The following is a 16,513-nucleotide window of genomic DNA, read 5'->3' as shown; positions in this document are numbered from 1 at the left end:
GAGTGAGTCTGTGTGAGAGAGAGGGAGTCTGTGTTTGATAGAGAGAGAGAGTGAGTCTGTCTATAAGGGAGATTGAGGCTGTGTGTGTGAGAGAGTGAGTCTGTGTGAGAGAGAGAGTGTCAGTTTGTGTGAGAGAGTGAGAGAGTTAGTCAATGTGTGAGAGAAAAAGTCTGTCTATAAGGGAGAGTGAGACTGTGTGTGTGAGTGAGTCTGTGTGAGAGAGAGTGTCAGTTTGTGTGAGAGAGTGAGAGAGTTAGTGTGTGAGAGAGAGAGTTTGTGTATGTGTGTGAGAGTGAGAGAGTCTGAGTGTGAGATAAACAGAGTGAATCTGTGTGTGTGAGAGTGCTTCTGTGTGTGAGAGAGAGTGAGTGTGTGTGTGAGAGAGAGATTGTGAGTCTGTGTGAGTGAGTGATTCTGTGTGTGAGAGCGAGAGTGAATCTGTGTGTGAGAGAGAGTTTGTGTTTGATAGATAGAGAGAGTGACTCTGTATTAGAGTGAGAGAGAGTCTGTGTGTGAGATAAACAGAATGAATCTGTGTGTGTGAGAGAGAGTGATTCTGTGTGTGGGAGAGAGATTGTGAGTCTGTGTGAGAGAGTGAGAGAATGCGTCAGTGTGTGAGAGAGAGAGTGACTGTTTGTGTGAGAGAGAGTGCCTGAATATGAGAGAGAGAGAGTGAGTCTGTGTGAGTGAGCAAGAGTGCGTCTGTGTGTGAGAGAGAGTTTGTGAGTCTGTGGGTGCGAGAGAGAGTCTGTGTTTGAAAGAGAGAGAGTGAGTCTGTGTGAGAGAGAGGGAGTCTGTGTTTGATAGAGAGAGAGAGTGAGTCTGTCTATAAGGGAGATTGAGACTGTGTGTGTGAGAGAGTGAGTCTGTGTGAGAGAGGTAGTGTCAGTTTGTGTGGGAGAGTGAGAGAGTTAGTCAATGTGTGAGAGAAAACGTCTGTCTATAAGGGAGAGTGAGACTGTGTGTGTGAGAGAGTGAGTCTGTGTGAGAGAGAGTGTCAGTTTGTGTGAGAGAGTGAGAGAGTTAGTGTGTGAGAGAGAGAGTTTGTGTATGTGTGTGAGAGTGAGAGAGTCTGAGTGTGAGATAAACAGAGTGAATCTGTGTGTGTGAGAGAGTGATTGTTTATGTGAGAGAGAGAGAGAAAGTGACTTTCAGTGTGAGAGAAATTGAGTCTGTGTGTGAGAGAGAGAGTGAGTCTGTGTGTGAGAGAGAGAGTGAGTCTTTGTGTGAGAGAGAGTGTCTGTGTTTGATAAATAGAGTGAGTCTGTGTGAGAGTGAGAGAGAGTCTGTGTGAGTGATAAACAAAATGAATCTGTGTGTGTGAGAGTGCTTCTGTGTGTGAGAGAGAGTGAGTGTGTGTGTGAGAGAGAGAGAGTCAGTGTGTGAGTGAGAAATTTGTGAGTCTGTGTAAGAGAGTGAGAGAGTGAGTCAGTGTGTGTGTGAGAGAGTGAGTCTCTGTGTGTGAGAGAGAGAGTGAGTCTGTGTGTGTGAGAGAGAGAGAGAGTCCTTGTGTGTGAGTGAGATTGAGGCTGTGTATGAGAGAGAGAGTCTGTGTATGAGAGAGTGAGTGTGTGAGAGGGAGAGAGAGTGCATCTGTGTGAGAGAGAGAGTGTGAGTCTGTGTGTGAGAGAGTGAGTCTGTGTGTGTGAGAGAAAGAGTGAGTCTGTGTGTGAGAGAGAGAGAGTGAGACTGTGTGTGAGGGAGAGAGTCAGTGTGTGTGAGAGAGAGTGAGTCTGTGTGAGAGAGAGAGTGTCAGTATGTGTGAGAGAGTTAGTCAATGTGTGAGAGAAAAAGTCTGTCTATAAGGGAGAGTGAGACTGTGTGTGAGAGAGTGAGTCTGTGTGAGAGAGAGAGTGTCAGTTTGTGTGAGAGAGTGAGAGAGTTAGTGTGTGAGAGAGAGTTTGTGTATGTGTGTGAGAGTGAGAGAGTCTGAGTGTGAGATAAACAGAGTGAATCTGTGTGTGTGAGAGAGTGATTGTTTATGTGAGAGAGAGAGAGAAAGTGAGTTTGAGTGTGAGAGAAATTGAGTCTGTGTGTGAGAGAGAGAGTGAGTCTGTGTGTGAGAGAGAGAGTGAGTCTTTGCGTGAGAGAGAGTGTCTGTGTTTGATAAATAGAGAGAGTGAGTCTGTGTGAGAGTGAGAGAGAGTCTGTGTGAGTGATAAACAGAATGAATCTGTGTGTGTGAGAGTGCTTCTGTGTGTGAGAGAGAGTGAGTGTGTGTGTGAGAGAGAGTGAGTCTGTGTGAGTAGAGAAATTTGTGAGTCTGTGTAAGAGAGTGAGAGAGTGAGTCAGTGTGTGTGAGAGAGAGTGAGTCTCTGTGTGTGAGAGAGAGAGTGAGTCTGTGTGTGAGAGAGAGAGAGAGAGTCCTTGTGTGTGAGTGAGATTGAGGCTGTGTATGAGAGAGAGAGTCTGTGTATGAGAGAGAGAGTGAGTGTGTGAGAGGGAGAGAGAGTGCATCTGTGTGAGAGAGAGAGTGTGAGTCTGTGTGTGAGAGAGAGAGTCTGTGTTTGATAGAGAGAGAGAGTGAGTCTGTGTGTGTGAGAGAAAGAGTGAGTCTGTGTCTGAGAGAGAGAGAGTGAGACTGTGTGTGAGGGAGAGAGTCAGTGTGTGTGAGAGAGAGTGATTCTGTGTGTGAGAGAGAGAATGAGTCTGTGTGTGAGGGAGAATGAGTCTCTGTGTGTGAGAGAGAGTGAGTCTGTATGTAAGATAGAGAGTGTCTCCGTGTGTGAGAGAGAGAGTGAGTCTCTGTGTGACAGAGAGTGTGTGAGTCTGTGTGAGAGAGTGAGAGATTTAGTCAGTGTTTGAGAGAGTTTGCATATGTGCGTGAGAGTGAGAGAGTCTGTGTGTGAGATAAACAGAGTGAATCTGTGTGTGTGAGAGAGTGATTGTGTGAGCGAGAGAGAGAGAGTGAGTGTGTGTGTGAGAGAGAGAGTGAGTGTGTGTGTGTGAGAGAGAGTGTGTCTGTGTGTGAGAGCGAGAGTGAGTGTATGTGAGAAAGAGTGTCTGTGTTTGATAGATAGAGAGAGTGAGTCTGTGTGAGAGTGAGGGAGAGTTGTGTCTGAGATAAACAGAATGAATCTGTGTGTGTGAGAGAGAGTGATTCTGTGTGTCAGAGAGTGAGTGTGTATGAGAGAGAGAGTGAGTCTGTGTGTGAGAGAGAGAGTGAGTCTCTGTGTGTGAGAGAGAGAGTGAGTCTGTGTGAGAGAGAGAGAGAGAGAGATTCCTTGTATGTGAGTGAGATTGAGGCTGTGTATGAGAGAGAGAGTCTGTGTATGAGAGAGAGAGTGAGTGTGTGAGAGAGGGAGTGAGATGTATGTGTGAAAGAGCGAGTGAGTCTGTGTGTGAGAGAGAGATTGTGAGTCTGTGTGTGAGAGCGAGAGTGAGTCAGTGTGTGAGAGAGAGAGTGAGTCTGTGTGTGTGTGAGAGAGAGTGAGTCTGTGTGTGTGACAGAGAAAGTGAGTCTATGTGTGAGAGAGAGAGTCTATGTTTGATAGATAGAGATTCTGTATGTGAGAGAGAGTCTGTATTTGATGAAGAGAGTCAGTCTATGTATGGGAGAGAGAGAGTGAGTCTGTGTATGAGAGAGAGAGTGAGTCTTTGTGTGAAAGGGAGTGTAAGTCTTTGTGTGAGAGTGTCTGTGTTTGATAGAGAGAGAGAATGAATCTGAGTGTGTGTGAGAGAGAGTGAGTCTGTGTGTGAGAGAGAGAGAGTGAGTCTTTGTGAGGGAGAGTGAGTCTATTGTGAAAGAGAGAGAAAGTGTCTTTCTGTGAGAGAGTGAGTCTGTGTGTGATAGTGAGTCTGTGTTTGATAGAGAGAGATTGAGTCTGTGTGAGAGAGAGTGTCTGTGTTTGATGGAGAGAGAGAGTGAGTCTGTGTGAGAGAGAGAGAGTCTTTGTGTGTGAGAGAGAATGTGTTTGTTTGTGTGAGAGACAGTGTGTTTGTTTGTGTGAGTGACAGTGAGTCTGTGTGTGACGGAGATTGCGTCTGTGTGTGCGAGAGAGTGAGTCTCTGTGTGAGAGAGAGAGTGTGATTCGCTGTGAGAGAGTGATTTAGTCAGTGTGTGAGAGAGAGTGTTTGCGTATATGTGTGAGAGTGAGAGAGTCTGTGTGTGGGAGAGAGATTGTGAGTCTGTGTGAGAGAGTGAGAGAGTGAGTCAGTGTGTGTGAGAGTGAGTCTGTGTGTGAGAGAGAGTGCTTCTGTGTGTGAGAGAGTGTGAGTCTGTGTGTGTGAGAGAGAGTCTGTGTTTGATAGAGAGAGAGAGTGAGTCTGTGTGTGAGAGAGAGAGTGAGTCCCTTTGTGAGAGAGGGAGTGTGATTCTATGTGAGAGTGAGAGAGTTAGTCAGTATGTGAGAGAGAGAATTTGCGTATATGTGTGAGAGAGAGAGTGATTCTGTGTGAGAGAGAGAGAGTAATCTGTGTGAGAGAGAGAGAGTGAGTCTATTGTGTGTGAGAGAGAGTCTTTGTGTGAGAGAGTGAGTTTGTGTGTGAGAGAGAGTCTGTGTTTGATAGAGAGAGATTGAGTCTTTGTGTGAGAGGGAGTGTGAGTCTTTGTGTGAGAGTGTCTGCGTTTGATAGAGTGAGAGAGTGAATCTGTGTGTGTGTGAGAGAGAGTGAGTCTGTGTGTGAGAGAGAGAGAGTGAGTCTTTGTGAGATAGGGAGAGTGAGTCTATTGAGAGAGAGAGAGAGTGTCTTTGTGTGAGAGAGTGTGTCTGTGTGTGAGAGTGAGTCTGTGTTTGATAGAGAGAGATTGAGTCTGTGTGCGTGAGAGAGAGTGTGTTTGTGTGAGAGGCAGTGAGTCTGTGTGTGAGAGAGAGAGTGAGTCTGTGTGTGATGGAGGTTGCATTTGTGTGTGAGAGAGAGATTGAGTCTCTGTGTGAGAGAGAGAGTGTGAGTCGGTGTGAGAGAGTGAGTTAGTCAGTGTGTGAGAGAGAGTGTTTGCGTATATGTGTGAGAGTGAGAGAATCTGTGTGTGAGATAAACAAAGTGAATCTGTATGTGTGAGAGAGAATGATTCTGTGTGTGTGAGAGAGTGAGTGTTTGTGTGAGAGAGAGAGTGAGTCTGTTTGTGAGAGAGAGATTGTGAGTCTGTGTGAGAGACTGAGAGAGTGAGTCAGTGTGTGAGAGAGAAAGTGAGTGTGTGTGTGAGAGTGAGGGTCTGTGCTTGATAGATAGAGAGAGTGAGTCTGTGTGAGAGTTAGAGATATTCTGTGTGTGAGATAAACAGAGTGAATCTGTATGTTTGTGAGAGAGTGATTCTCTGTGTGTGGGTGAGTGAGTGTTTGTGTGATAGAGAGAATGAGTCTGTGTGTGAGAGTGAGATTGTGAGTCTGTGTGGGAGAGTGAGAGAGTGAGTCAGTTTGTGAGAGTGATTCTTTGTGTGAGAGAGAGAGAGTCTTTGTGTGAGTGCGAGAGTGAGTCTCTGTGTCAGAGAAAGTCTGTGTATGAGAGTGCTTCTGTGTGTGAGAGAGAGTGTGAGTCTGTGTTTGTGAGAGAGAGACTTTGTTTGATTGAGAGAGTGAGTGAGTCCGTGTTTGAGAGAGAGAATGAGTCTGTGTGTGAGAGAGAGAGTGAGTCTCTTTGTGAGAGAGAGAGAGTGAGTCAGTGTGAGAGAGTGAGAGAGTTAGTCAGTGTCTGTGAGAGTTTGCGTATATGTGTGAGAGTGAAAGAATCTGTGTGTGAGATAAACAGAGTGAATCTGTATGTGTGAGCGAGAGTGATTCTGTGTGTGTGAGAGAGTGAGTTTTTGTGTGAGAGAGAGAGTGAGTCTCTGTGTGGGAGAGAGATTGTGAGTCTTTGTGAGAGAGTGAGTCAGTGTGTGTGAGAGAGAGTGAGTTGTGTGTGAGAGAGAGAGTGAGGCTGTGTGTGAGAGAGATAGGGTCTTTTTGTGAGAGCGAGAGTGAGTCTGTGTCAGAGAGTGAGTCTGTGTATGAGAGAGAGAGTACTTCTGTGTGTGAGAGAGAGAGTGTGAGTCTGTGTGAGAGAGTGAGAGTTAGTCAGTGTGTGAGAGAGAGAGTTTGCGTATGTGTGTGAGAGTGAGAGGGAGTCTGTGTGTGAGATAAACAGAGTGAATCTGTGTGTGAGAGAGAGTGATTGTTTGTGTGAGAGACTGAGTGAGTGTGTGTGAGAGAGAGTGAGTCTGTGTGTGTGAGAGAGAGAGTGACTTTGTGTGTGAGAGAGACAGTGAGTCTGTGTGTGAGAGAGATTGTGTCTGTGTGTGAGTGAGAGAGTCTTTGTGAGAGAGAGTGAATCTGTGTGTGTGAGAGAGAGAGTCAGTGTGTGTGATAGAGAGAGAGTGAGTTTGTGTGTGAGAGAGAGAGAGTGAGTCTGTGTGTGAGAGAGAGTGCGTCTGTATGTGAGAGAGAATGTGAGTCTGTGTGTGTGAGAGAGAGTCTGTGTTTGATAGAGAGAGAGAGTGAGTCTGTGTGTGAGAGAGTGTGTCCCTTTGTGAGAGAGGGAGTTTGAGTCTGTGCGAGAGAGTGAGAGAGTTAGTCAGTACGTGAGAGAGAATTTGCGTATACGTGTGAGAGTAAGGGAGATTCTGTGTGTGAGATAAACAGAGTGAATCTTTGTGTATGAGAGAGTGTGATTGTCTGTGTGTGAGAGAGAAATTGTGAGTCTGTACGAGAGAGTGAGAGTGAGTCAGTGTGCGAGAGAGAGAGTGAGTTTGTGTGTGAAAGATAGAGAGTGAGTCTGTGTTTGATAGAGAGAGAGAGTGAATCTGTGTATGTGAGAGAGAGTGAGTCTGTGTGTGAGGGAGAGACTCTGTGTGTGAGAGAGAGAGAGAGTGACTCTTTGTGTGAGAGCGAGAGTGAGTGTGTGTGTGAGAGAGATGTTCTGTGTTTGATAGATAGAGAGAGTGAGTCTGTGTGAGAGTGAGAGAGAGTCTGTGTGTGAGATAAACAGAGTGAATCTGTATGTGTGAGAGTGATTCTGTGTGTGTGAGAGAGTGAGTGTTTCTGTGAGAGAGAGAGTGAGTCTTTGTGTGAGAGAGAGATTGTGAGTCTGAGTGAGAGTGAGAGAGTGAGTCAGTATGTGTGAGAGAGAGTGAGTCTGTGTGTGAGAGAGAGAGCGTGAGTCTGTGTGTGAAAGAGAGAGAGAGAGTGAGTCCTTGTGTGAGAGCGAGAGTGAGTCTGTGTGTGAGAGAGATGGTCTGTGTGTGAGAGAGAGATTGTGAGTCTGTGTGAGAGAGTGAGAGTGTGAGTCAGTGTGTGAGAGAGAGTGAGTCTGTGTGTATGAGAGAGAGAGAGAGTCTTTGTGTGAGTGCGAGAGTGTGTCTGTCTCAGAGAGAGAGTCTGTGTATGAGAGAGAGTGCTTCTGTGTGTGAGAGAGAGTTTGAGTCTGTGTGTGTGAGAGAGAGTCTGTGTTTGATAGAGAGAGAGAGTGAGTCTGTGTGTGAGAGAGAGAGTGTGTCCCTTTGTGAGAGAGGGAGTGTGAGTCTGTGTGAGAGAGTGAGAGAGTTAGTCAGTATGTGAGAGACAGAATTTGCGTATATGTGTGAGAGTGAGAGAGATTCTGTGTGTGAGATAAACAGAGTGAATCTGTGTGAATGAGAGAGAGTGATTGTCTGTGTGTGAGAGAGAAATTGTGAGCCTGTGTGAGAGAGTGAGAGTGAGTAAGTGTGCGAGAGAGAGAGTGAGTTTGTGTGTGAAAGATAGAGAGTGAGTCTGTGTGTGAGATAGAGAGTGAGTCTGTGTGTGACAGAGATTGCGTCTGTGTGTGCGAGAGAGTGAGTCTTTGTGTGAGAGAGAAAGCGAGTCTCTGTGTGAGAGAGAGTGTGAGTCGGTGTGAGAGAGTGAGTTAGTCAGTGTGTGAGAGAGAGTGTTTGCGTATATGTGTGAGAGTGAGAGAGTCTGTGTGTGAGATAAACAGAGTGAATCTGTATGTGTGAGAGAGAGTGATTCTGTGTGTGTGAGAGAGTGAGTCAGTGTGCGAGAGAGAGAGTGAGTGTGTGTGTGAGAGAGATGCTCTGTGTGTGAGAGAGAGAGTGAGTCTGTGTGTGAGAGAGAGTGAATCTGTGTGTGTGAGAGAGAGAGTCTTTGTGTGAGTGCGAGAGTGGGTCTGTGTCAGAGAGAGAATCTGTGTATGAGAGAGAGTGCTTCTGTGTGTGAGAGAGAGTGTGAGTCTGTGTGTGTGAGAGATAGTCTGTGTTTGATAGAGAGAGAGAGTGAGTCTGTGTGTGAGAGAGAGTGTATCCCTTTGTGAGAGAGGCAGTGTGAGTCTGTGTGAGAGAGTGAGAGAGTTAGTCAGTATGTGAGAGAGAGAATTTGCGTATATGTGTGAGAGTGAGAGAGATTCTGTGTGTGCGATAAAAAGAGAGAATGTGTGTGTCTGAGAGAGAGTGATTGTCTGTATGTGAGAGAGAAATTGTGAGTCTGTGTGAGAGAGAGTGAGTCAGTGTGCGAGAGAGACAGTGAGTTTGTGTGTGAAAGAAAGAGAGTGAGTCAGTGTGTGAGAGAGAGAGAGTGAGTCTGTGTGTGAGAGAGTGAGTCTTGTGTGAGAGTTATTATTTGTGTAAGAGAGTGTGTGTTTGATAGAGAGAGAGAGTGAATCTGTGTATGTGAGAGAGAGTGAGTCTGTGTATGAGGGAGAGAGTCTGTGTGTGAGAGAGAGAGTGATTCTGTGTGTGAGAGAGAGAGAGTGTGTCTGTGTGAGAGAGAGAGAGTGAGTCTATTGTGTGTGAGAGAGAGTGTCTTTGTGTGAGAGAGTGAGACTGTGTGTGAGGGAGCGAGTCTGTGTGTGATAGAGAGAATGATTCTGTGTGTGAGAGAGAGAGCATGAGTCTGTATGAGAGAGAGAGAGTGAGTATATTGTGTGTGAGAGAGAGAGCGTCTTTGTATGAGAGAGTGAGTCTGTGTGAGAGAGAGTCTGTGTTTGATAGAGAAATTGAGTCTTTGTGTGAGAGGGAGTGTGAGTCTTTGTATGAGAGTGTCTGTGTTTGATAGAGAGAGAGTGTGAATCTTTGTGTGTGTGAGGGAGAGTGAGTCTGTGTGTGAGAGAGAGAGAGTGAATCTTTGTGTGAGAGAGAGTGTGTTTGTTTGTGTGAGAGACAGTGAGTCTGTGTGTGAGAGAGATAGTGAGTCTGTGTGTGACGGAGATTGCGTCTGTGTGTGCGAGAGAGTGAGTCTTTGTGTGAGAGAGAGAGTGAGTCTCTGTGTGAGAGTGAGAGTGTGAGTCGGTGTGAGAGAGTGAGTTAGTCAGTGTGTGAGAGAGAGTGTTTGCGTATATGTGTGAGAGTGAGAGAGTCTGTGTGTGAGATAAACAGAGTGAATCTGTATTTGTGTGAGAGAGTGATTCTGTGTGTGTGAGAGAGTGAGTCAGTGTGCGAGAGAGAGAGTGAGTTTGTGTGTGAGAGAGAAAGAGTTAGTCTGTGTGAGAGAGAGAGAGTGAGTCTTTGTGTGAGAGTGAGAGTGTGTGTGTGTGTGAGAGAGATGGTCTGTGTTTGATAGATAGAGAGAGTGAGTCTGTGTGAGAGTGAGAGAGAGTCTGTGTGTGAGATAAACAGAGTGAATCTGTATGTGTGAGAGAGATTGACTCTGTGTGTGTGAGAGAGTGAGTGTTTGTGTGAGAGAGTGAGTCTGTGTGTGAGAGAGAGATTGTGAGTCTGTGTGAGAGAGTGAGAGAGTGAGTCATTGTGTGTGAGAGAGAGTGAGTCTGTGTGTGAGAGAGAGTGAGTCTGTGTGTGAGAGAGAGAGAGAATCTTTATGTGAGTGCGAGAGTGGGTCTGTGTCAGAGAGAGAGTCTGTGTATGAGAGAGATTGCTTCTGTGTGAGAGAGAGTGTGAGTCTGTGTGTGTGAGAGATAGTCTGTGTTTGATAGAGAGAGAGAGTGAGTCTGTGTGTGAGAGAGAGAGTGTGTCCCTTTGTGAGAGAGGCAGTGTGAGTCTGTGTGAGAGAGTGAGAGAGTTAGTCAGTATGTGAGAGAGAGAATTTGCATATATGTGTGAGAGTGAGATAGATTCTGTGTGTGCGATAAAAAGAGAGAATGTGTGTGTCTGAGAGAGAGTGATTGTCTGTATGTGAGAGAGAAATTGTGAGTCTGTGTGAGAGAGTGAGAGTGAGTCAGTGTGCGAGAGAGACAGTGAGTTTGTGTGTGAAAGATAGAGAGTGAGTCTGTGTGTGAGAGAGAGAGAGTGAGTCTGTGTGTGAGAGAGTGAGTCTTGTGTGAGAGTTATTATTTGTGTAAGAGAGTGTGTGTTTGATAGAGAGAGAGAGTGAATCTGTGTATGTGAGAGAGAGTGAGTCTGTGTATGAGGGAGAGAGTCTGTGTGTGAGAGAGAGAGTGATTCTGTGTGTGAGAGAGAGAGTGTGTCTGTGTGAGAGAGAGAGAGTGAGTCTATTGTGTGTGAGAGAGAGTGTCTTTGTGTGAGAGAGTGAGACTGTGTGTGAGGGAGCGAGTCTGTGTGTGATAGAGAGTGATTCTGTGTGTGAGAGAGAGAGCATGAGTCTGTATGAGAGAGAGAGAGTGAGTATATTGTGTGTGAGAGAGAGAGAGTCTTTTTGTGAGAGAGTGAGTCTGTGTGTGAGAGAGAGTCTGTGATTGATAGAGAGATTGAATCTTTGTGTGAGAGGGAGTGTGAGTCTTTGTGTGAGAGTGTCTGTGTTTGATAGAGAGAGAGTGTGTATCTTTGTGTGTGTGAGGGAGAGTGAGTCTGTGTGTGAGAGAGAGAGAGTGAATCTTTGTGTGAGAGAGAGTGTGTTTGTTTGTGTGAGAGACAGTGAGTCTGTGTGTGAGAGAGAGTGAATCTGTGTGTGACGGAGATTGCGTCTGTGTGTGCGAGAGAGTGAGTCTTTGTGTGAGAGAGAGAGTGTGAGTCGGTGTGAGAGAGTGAGTTAGTCAGTGTGTGAGAGAGAGTGTTTGCGTATATGTGTGAGAGAGAGTGATTCTGTGTGTGTGAGAGAGTGAGTCGGTGTGCGAGAGAGAGAGTGAGTTTGTGTGTGAGAGAGAAAGAGTTAGTCTGTGTGAGAGAGAGAGAGTGAGTCTTTGTGTGAGAGCGAGAGTGTGTGTGTGTGTGAGAGAGATGGTCTGTGTTTGATAGATAGAGAGATTGAGTCTGAGTGAGAGTGAGTGAGAGTCTGTGTGTGAGATAAACAGAGTGAATCTGTATGTGTGAGTGGGAGTGACTCTGTGTGTGTGAGAGAGTGAGTGTTTGTGTGAGAGAGTGAGTCTGTGTGTGAGAGAGAGATTGTGAGTCTGTGTGAGAGATTGAGTCATTGTGTGTGAGAGAGAGTGAGTCTGTGTGTGAGAGAGAGTGAGTCTGTGTGTGAGAGAGAGAGAGAATCTTTATGTGAGTGCGAGAGTGGGTCTGTGTCAGAGAGAGAGTCTGTGTATGAGAGAGATTGCTTCTGTGTGAGAGAGAGTGTGAGTCTGTGTGTGTGAGAGATAGTCTGTGTTTGATAGAGAGAGAGAGTGAGTCTGTGTGTGAGAGAGAGAGTGTGTCCCTTTGTGAGAGAGGCAGTGTGAGTCTGTGTGAGAGAGTGAGAGAGTTAGTCAGTATGTGAGAGAGAGAATTTGCTTATATGTGTGAGAGTGAGAGAGATTCTGTGTGTGAGATATACAGAGAGAATCTGTGTGTATGAGAGAGAGTGATTGTTTGTGAGAGAGAAATTGTGAGTCTGTGTGAGAGAGTGAGAGTGAGTCAGTGTGCGAGAGAGACAGTGAGTTTGTGTGTGAAAGATAGAGAGTGAGTCTGTGTGTGAGAGAGAGAGAGTGAGTCTGTGTGTGAGAGAGTGAGTCTTTGTGTGAGAGGTATTATTTGTGTAAGAGAGTCTGTGTTTGATAGTGAGAGACAGTGAATCTGTGCATGTGAGAGAGAGTGAGTCTGTGTGTGAGGGAGAGAGTCTGTGTGTGAGAGAGAGAGTGAATCTTTGTGTGTGAGAGAGAGTGTGTTTGTTTGTGTGAGAGACAGTGAGTCTGTGTGTGAGAGAGAGAGTGAGTCTGTGTGTGAGAGAGAGAGAGTGAGTCTATTGTGTGTGAGAGAGAGAGAGTCTTTGTGTGAGAGAGTGAGTCTGTGTGTGAGAGAGAGTCTGTGTTTGAAAGAGAGAGATTGAGTCTTTGTGTGAGAGGGAGTGTGAGTCTTTGTGTGAGAGTGTCTGTGTTTGATAGAGAGAGAGAGTGAATCTGTGTGTGTGTGAGAGAGAGTGAGTCTGTGTGAGAGAGAGAGTGAGTCTTAGTGAGAGAGGGAGAGTGAGTCTATTGTGTGAGAGAGAGTGTCTTTTTGTGAGAGAGTGAGTCTGTGTTTGAGAGAGAGAGTGAATCTTTGTGTGTGAGAGAGAGTGTGTTTGTTTGTGTGAGAGACAGTGAGTCTGTGTGTGAGAGAGAGAGTGAGTCTGTGTCTGAGAGAGAGAGTGAGTCTTTGTGTGAGAGAGAGAGTGTGAGTCTGTGTGAGAGAGTGAGTTAGTCTGTTTGTGAGAGAGGGAGTGAGTCTGTGTGTGACAGAGCTGGCATCTGTGTGTGCGAGAGAGTGAGTCTTTGTGTGAGAGAGAGTGTGAGTCTGTGTGAGAGAGTGAGTTAGTCTGTGTGTGAGAGAGGGAGTATTTGCGTATATGTGTGAGAGTGAGAGAGTCTGTGTGTGAGATAAACAGAGTGAATCTGTATGTGTGAGAGAGAGTGATTCTGTGTGTGTGAGAGAGTGAGTGTGTGAGAGAGAGAGTGAGTCTGTGTGTGGGAGAGAGATTGTGAGTCTGTGTGAGAAAGTGAGAGAGTGAGTCAGTGTGTGAGAGAGATTGAGTCTGTGTGTGTGAGAGAGAGTCTGTGTTTGATAGAGAGAGAGTGAGTCCGTGTTTGAGACAGAGAGTGAGTCTGTGTGTGAGAGAGAGAGTTAGTCTCTTTGTGAGAGAGAGTGAGTCTGTGTGAGAGAGTGAGAGAGTTAGTCAGTGGCTGAGAGAGTTTGCGTATATGTGTGAGAGTGAGACAGCCTGTGTGTGAGATAAACAGAGTGAATTTGTATGTGTGAGAGAGAGTGATTCTGTGTGTGTGAGAGAGTGAGTGTTTGTGTGAGAGAGAGAGTGAGTCTGTGTGTGGGAGAGAGATTGTGAGTCTGTGTGAGAGATTGAGAGAGTGAGTCAGTGTGTGTGAGAGAGAATGAGTTGTGTGTGAGAGAGAGACAGTTTCTTTGTGAGAGCGAGAGTGAGTCTCTGTGTGATAGAGTGAGTCTGTGTATGAGAGAGAGAGTGCTTCTGTGTGTGAGAGAGAGAGTGAGTCTGTGTATGAGAGAGAGAGTGAGTCTCTTTGTGAGAGAGAGAGTGTGAGTCTATGTGAGAGAGTGAGAGAGTTAGTCAGTGTGTGAGAGAGAGAGTTTGCGTATGTGTGTGAGAGTGAGAGGGAGTCTGTGTGTGAGATAAACAGAGTGAATCTGTGTGTGTGAGAGAGAGTGATTGTTTGTGTGAGAGACAACATGAGTGTGTGTGAGAGAGTGAGTCTGTGTGTGTGAGAGAGAGAGTGACTTTGTATGTGAGAGAGACATTGAGTCTGTGTGTGAGCGCGATTGTGTCTGTGTGTGAGTGAGAGCGTCTTTGTGTGAGAGGGTGAGTCTGTGTGTGAGAGAGTCTGTGTTTGATAGAACTGTTCTGTTGAAGGGTCATGAGGACTTGAAACGTCAACTTTGCTCTTCTCCGCCGATGCTGTCAGACCTGCTGAGTTTTTCCAGGTATTTCAGAATTTTTTGTATCATGGGCGTTGCACACTCCACTGATCCGGAGAAACGTTCTTCATGATGACATCAGGCAAGCATCAGAAGTCATTGTGCACTCACTGGTTGCTGCGGCTGTGCCCGCCATTAATTATATGGCCACTTAAGGCCCTTTAGTTTCCAACTGAAAGTAATTTTTCCTTTCCTGCGTGATTTCCAGCTCATCGCACGGGCACAAAGGGCAGGCTGCCAGCTGACATTTTCACAAACCTCACCAAGCAAACTATCTCCAAAACTCCTCACTACTCACACTGGCAATGACATTTTAAATGTCACCATCATTGCCAGTGCGAGTAGTGAGGAGTTTTGGAGATAGTTTGCTGCTGGTTGGTTATTAGTACCTGGCATCTTCATCTCTATTCAGCGCTTTTTTTTTTGCATTCCCAGGGTTCATTTCAGGACTCCTTGCTGCCTGCCAGGCCCCTGGAGGATTCAGACAATCAGACGGCCTTCCCTTGTCCTGGTAATAAGAATTGTGATCTCTGCTGGAGGCACCTCCTCTGAGGAGGAAGATAAGGGCAGAAGGGAGAGGAGCTCCAATGCAGTTTTGATGGGGGGGACCTGTGGGAGGAGAGGAGCAGGCACAAGGGGCGCAGGGCCAACAGGTAGTCCAAGGCGGAAGGAGCCACAGAAGATGCCACTATCCTGCTGCCAGGGTATACAGGGAGTGATGCAGCTACCTCAATATGTTCGAGGTACAATGTGGAAGGAGGCTCAGCCACTCAAGGGAGACTGTGACCTCCATTTGTCAGATGATTGGGCCTGAGATCAGTTCCGACTGTCTGGGTGGACACCTCATGCCAGTGGCTCTGAAGGTCACAGTGGCCCTCAACTTCTATGTCTCCGGCTCTTTCCAGGGGTCAGTGGGGGATCTGTGTGGAGTCTCCCAATCAGCTGTCCACAGTTGTGTCAAGCTAGTGACAGAAGCTCTATTCAGACGGGCACTGACATTTATTCTTTGCCATACAGGCAAGGCAGCCAGGTTGAGTGAGCCAGAGGCTTCGTGGCCATTGCTGGCTTCCCCCGCATCCAGGGTGCTATAGACTGTACATATGTGGCCATCAAGGCGCCAGCAGGTGAGCCCGGTGCCTTCATCAGCAGGAAGGGCTTCCACTCCATGAATGTGCAGATAGTGTGTGACCACAGGATGCAGATTCTACAATCTGTGCAAGGTACCCAGGCAGCTCCCATGAGGCTTACACCCTGAAACACTCCCAGGTGCCGAGGCTCTTCAGTGCTCCAGCCCGACTGAATGGATGGCTGCTGGGTGACAAGGGCTGCCCCTGAAAAGGTGGCTCATGACGCCTCTCCGCCACCCAAGAACAGGAGCAGAGCAGCGTTACAATATGAGTCATGCCTCCACAAGGGCAGTGGTAGAGAGGACCATAGGTCTTGTCAAGGTGTGCTTCCGATGCCTGGATCATTCAGGGGGAGAACTACAATACCCCCCAGAGTGGGTGTCACTGATCATGATTGCATGCTGCACTCTCCACAACCTGGCACTGGCAAAGGGGGGGACCCACTTGAGGAAGGGGATCTTGACACAGCTGTACAAGCCACAGATGATGAGTCCAGAAGTAAGTCAGAAGAGAGCACGGTGAGGAGAACGCTGAGAGTGTGGACCCAGACCTCGGTAACCTCCAGGGAGGCAGGGACACCAGGGATACCTTGATCCAACGCTCCTTCAGCTAGGTTACTAAATGACAGCTTCAAACACATGCCAGGGCTGCTACCTCCATCCCTGATATCTGAAATGACCTTTTCATTTGAACATGAAGTATACTCAGCACCTGTGCAATAAAGTTCAGGGCCACCTACGTCCAGCATTACACAGTGGTATTCCCCGTGCCTATTAAATAAAAGGTAGAGCGTTCTCAAGAAATGACGACAAAACACAATTTATGTCATTCTGACAGTTCAAAAATCTTAACAGGAATGTTCCTGGTATTCAACAGCATATCTATATACCTAAAGTAAACAAAAATGAACGTAATATCACCTGTGACCTGTCCCTCTTGTGCTCATGGTGCCTTTAACTTACGCTTGCGAGTGCTACATCTAGGTGCTCCCCGCTCGCTAGCACCTGCATTAGAGTCAGCCTGCTGACCCTGCTCTCTTGTTGGCCTTGATGATGAAAAGTCCGAGGAATACTCTGGGTCAAAATTTCAACACTCGGAGTCCAGAGGCAGTATTCAAGTGGTTCCGTTATTATACATGTGGGGAGCAAATGCTGAGCACTCCAGGCGCTTCTCCACTGAGGTTTCAAATGAGCAGAGTTTATATATCTTTTACTATCATTTACAACTTAATGGTATTCGGTAGACAAAGGCCACCCCCCGGTGGGCTGATAATTGTGTTCCTGTACAGTAATTGCAGTGCAGAGACTGGGCATTGTCTTTTTTGAAGATGGTTAACAGACGGTGCGAAATGGCCTTCTCCATTTCTTGATTGAGTTATCCCGTGTCCCCACCCATGTGTCTCCCATTTCCTAATCCCAAATTTACAACTGAGCCCTTTGTACAAGTTTATAGCTTTCATGTAAGGCTGCGACTGTTTGAGTATACTTTGGTGCCTTAGCTGCTGGTCCTGGCTAGTACTTTAAAATAAATGCAAATTTTCTGCATCTTCAGTCCCCCCTTTTGGGTGCGTAACCATTAGGTTAAATTAGCAAATTAATCCGCGTCCGATGATCTTACTAATGTCCGAGACTCCTGTCTTTCCGGTGGTGAGCGGCCACCAAGTTGGGAGGCTGGGACCCTACTACATTAATATTGTGTCCTGTCCCAGCAGCCGTTGTTGCTCTTTTAACATTATTTTTACCCTATG

This window comes from Carcharodon carcharias, chromosome 11, assembly GCF_017639515.1.
Source record: "Carcharodon carcharias isolate sCarCar2 chromosome 11, sCarCar2.pri, whole genome shotgun sequence".
NCBI classification, from domain to species: Eukaryota; Metazoa; Chordata; class Chondrichthyes; order Lamniformes; family Lamnidae; genus Carcharodon; species Carcharodon carcharias.
This window is presented reverse-complemented; position numbering follows the sequence as displayed.